Raw genomic sequence first — 4,226 nt, 5'->3', positions numbered from 1 at the left:
GTCAGTCATACTCAGTAACTAGTAGACTCTCTTCTAAAAGTTAATCTGAGATTATTCTTAAATTATCAGCTTTTTGTTTTAATTAACACTCAGAACTTTACTTGAGTTGAAATTCCCTTTGCCTAAATTGGTTCACTGACTTCTGAGATAATTTTGCTTCCCTTTTTAGGGCCAATGAGGAGAGGATACTTGCATGCAAGAGAGAAATGAGGTAAGCAGGCAGGCTTTCTTTTTAGCAATGTTAAGGTGTCTGTGAAATGAAGGTAGGAGGTAGTGTTAATAGCTAATTGTCAAGAAAGCATTCCTTTTATCTTTCTCTCCCAGGGTTTGGATTTAAAACTAAAAAGTTCTGGAATTTTTTTTGTCCAGAGTAAGATCTTACCCTGGCTTATACTGCCCAAACTCACAAAGGATGAATTTGTACCAGAAATCCAATTTAATAATTTATAGTAAGAAACAGAACTGCCAAATAAACTGAAATGTGTGTTGGCCTGTCAGTATATTTTCTTTTCTGTAGAATTTCAAGTCAGAATATCAAATTAATAACAGATTGGGGCTGGATAAATATATGAAATCAGAACTAATAAGGGGATTGCAAGGTCAAGCATGTTTCATTTGATATACCTCAGCCAGTCATAGCTTTTTCATCAATCAGTTCAAACTCTTAGTTTCTAGTGCTGAAAGTATCTCTTTTCCATCCCTTGCACCCTTGAATTTTGTATTAGACATTTCTGAGTATTAGGCATGTCTCTATCTAGTTCTTGAAGGGTGTTAGTTTTATAAGGAGACGTTGCAGGTCCAGTTTGCCCTTTTACAAAAAATTGTGGTCATCCACTCCCTTCTTTATTTAGTCTTACCCAAAAATCCAAATGCTACTGTTTAACCTAACACACAGTACTTTTTTTTCCCGTTTGCTATGGCTATTACCCAGAAGGCTCTTTGCAGTTTCAGGCTATGGTTTCTTTTTAAAAATTCTTTATCGTTTAAAGTATTACATATGAATCCTTTTCTCCCCATTGACCGTGGTTTCTGAATGAGGTTCCTTTACATGCCCACAGAGGTTCATGCTGCTTTGCAAGCTTTGTTTCTCAGAACTACACTCAGACTTGGCTGACACTACAGTCCCTAAGAGTATGACCTTTCTTTATTTGCATACTTATAAAATCCCCAGAGACATTATACATAAAAACCAAAATCTTAGTAATCTGTGGGGAGACTCTGTTATCAACATTGTTCACTTTTTTTTAATTCATGCATTATTTGAACATTTATTTTTTTTATTCATCCCTTCAATTAGTCACTCAACAAACATTCATGAAAGTGCCTTGTGCTGGACTGGTTGGGAATACAGAGATAAGTCAGCCATGACCTTTGCCCTCAAGCAGTTTGCAGTATACTAAGGTAGTAAAAAATGTATAAAAATAACCAAATTACACATTAAATTTTAAGCCTTGAGATAAACTGAGAGAAGTGCACTCCAGATAAAGGGGACAGTGTAAGCAAAGCTAGTCCTACTGCTCTTAGTTCTGACTTGTATTCTCAACAGAAACATATCAGGCCAGAAAAGAATGGAAGGAAATTTACAAAGTGATGCAAAGCAAGGGACTGAATCCAACAATACTCTATACAGCAAGGCTATCATTCAAAATTGAATGGGAAATAAGGAGCTTCACAGACAAAAAAAAAAAAAAAAGGCTAAGGGAGTTTATCACTACCAAGCCAGTAATGCAAGAGATCTTGAGATATCTTCACCTTGTGCCCTTCATGCTTGAAGGAATTGCAGCTTTCTTGTTCTTAGGTAAACTCCCTGTATATTTGCCTCAAAATCCCATCTTGCCATGGAGCCTACTGGAATCTAGTAAAAAAAGTAGGCATATGGGTTGTGGTAGAAAGATATAATGTGAGGAAGACTGATATGCATATCTTTTTTTATTTATTTTGCACAGCCTTTTGTTCCAAGCTCTTTGAATTTCTTTGCACCAATGAAATAGAAATAAAATAAACCTTTAGTAGCGTCATCTGCTCAAGGGACTTACCTTTGGTCTGTACAAATAAGGTTTCTGTGGTGAGATGCAAAATTCACTCAACTTCCTCTTTCAACAACAAATTGTCAGTTATCAGCAGGATCCGTGTTACCCAGAGTTATATTTTTCATCCCCAGCTCCCTGCAAAGAAACTAGAGTGCTAAACCCTGCAAGTCTCCAGGGTAAGTTACAGTATAGTATCTGGGAATTGGTGGTTCTGTGTGGGAAGATTGGTGGGGGCATGAAGATGCAGGACAGGGGCAAATGTGGGACCGTTGAATTGAAAATGGTCCCTGGTTTATTTCAGATTTCTTGCAGCAAGAGTGATGATTTCTCTTGAGTAAGACTAGAGTACAAAGTTAAGGTTAATGCCACCAGTCCCCACCGTAACACAGTAGCATGAAGCCTGTGATTCAGCTCACTCTTTCCTGAGGGCTCTTTGTTTCTTTGTCAGGAGGTTGGCACAAGTGGTAAGAAAATAGAGTGTTTAGTGAGATTGTTGTAGCATATTCAGCCAGAAAAAGAGGATTTAAATTCTTGTTCTGTATTATTTACCTAGCTGCATAATGAAGATTTTATGTAGTCCCATTGCTTTGGTAAGATGAGCTCTCATAGATACAGCAAAAGAGAAGAAAAGAACTTGAGATCATAGATTTGGTGGCTGAAAGAGCTCTTAGAGAGCCAAATCCTTCACAATACAGATGGAAAAACTGAGAGCCAGTGAAGACACTTAGGATAATTCATCTAGTTAGTGATAGAACTAGAACTAGAACCTGTGTCTTCTAAATCATGCTCCCTTCCCTGATAGCAGCCTGTATCTCCAAGAGAATACTGTGGATGCATTTATAACTATGTTGGATTTTATGTTAGGAAATGAGGTAATATCTCAGTTGATAAGCTCTGGTATAATGATCTCAGTCTGTTCAGAATCATTTTTTGATATTTTGAAAGGTGACTTTTGACGCAAGTTCAGCCCTACTGGACAACAGAGCCCCAAATAGAGACACCTATCTCTCAGTGATTATTGTTCTCATTACTCTGAATGCTTGCAACCTCTCTGGTTTTGAGCAAAGATGACTGAGTAAAAACGAAACATCTTTCAGTTAGGGAGTACTTAAAGGTGGACTGTGTTATACCAGTTGGTATCAGGATCATTCTGAATAGAATGATAACAAGCTTTGTTGTGCTTTATTGGTGGAGGGGAGTAGTCTCAGTACCAAGGATCCTGAAAGTGGAACATTTTTATTTTGGTTGTTAAAATGGATGGGGTGTCATTACCATTCCTATTAATTGACTTTATCTCTTAGCAATTGTGACACAGTACAATTATTCACTGCTAAAAATAGGTGATATCCTGGTATACTGAGGCAGGAAATGGCCTACAGTATATACATAATCAGGTCATGCATTCAGGGTAATTGTCTTTGTAATGGTTTTTGTTGAACACAGGTCCTACTTTGGTCAAAAGTAGTTCCTTTTGGGGCTCTTTTGGGAAAGTTGTTGAGTTCAAGTTGTGTAGTCAGCTCAAATTCTGGCAGTGGTGGAGCATATGATGTCACAAAAGTGAGCACACTTCTAGGTGGTTTGGGGTGGCTCTTATAACCAGTTGTGTCACCACACTGTTGTCTGTGCCCATGAGTTTTTTCCTCATTTCTTTTTCATCTTTTTTGCTCAATCTCCTCACCCCCTCCCAGCTACCCCACCACGATAGCTGTTAGCCTGCTCTTTATCTATGAGTTTGTCTTTATTTTGCTTCTTAGTTCATTTTGTTTATTAGATTACACATATGAGTGAAATCATATGTGTCTTTCTCTTACTATTTTCCACAGTGGCTACACCATATGTATTTCCACCAACAGTACATGAGGGTTCCCTTTTCTCCACATCCTTGCCATCACTTGTTGTTTGTTAATTTGTTAATGATAGCCATTCTGACACATGTAAGGTGATATTTCATTGTGGTTTTAGTTGTCATTTCTCTGATGAACTGTGATGTTGAACATATTTCCATATGTCTATTGGACATTCATATGTCTTATTTGGAGAAGTGTCTATTCAGGTTCTTTGCCTGTTTTTTTAAATATTTTTCCCTTTATTGAATAAGATATTACAAATGTGTCCTTATCCCCCCAATGTCCCCTCATCCCCCCAATCCTGCCCTCACCCTCACCCCCTGTTGTCCACATCCATCACTTATGCTTA

At 37.7% G+C, this 4,226-nt stretch overlaps 1 protein-coding gene across 1 annotated transcript in view; it reads left to right on the top strand.

Moving 5' to 3' along the window:
* The first annotated feature begins 2,044 nt into the window (after positions 1–2,044).
* Positions 2,045–4,226, top strand: part of LOC102246351 (putative P2Y purinoceptor 10) — a 17,825-nt gene continuing 15,643 nt past the window's right edge. Inside the window, exon 1 of the mRNA XM_005872854.2 lies at positions 2,045–2,206. The gene's annotated coding sequence lies outside the window, so the exon portion shown is untranslated. The remainder of the gene's footprint in view (positions 2,207–4,226) is intronic.

This window comes from Myotis brandtii, unplaced genomic scaffold (assembly GCF_000412655.1).
Source record: "Myotis brandtii unplaced genomic scaffold, ASM41265v1 scaffold394, whole genome shotgun sequence".
In the NCBI taxonomy this organism is placed as follows: domain Eukaryota; kingdom Metazoa; phylum Chordata; class Mammalia; order Chiroptera; family Vespertilionidae; genus Myotis; species Myotis brandtii.
This window is presented reverse-complemented; position numbering and strand designations above follow the sequence as displayed.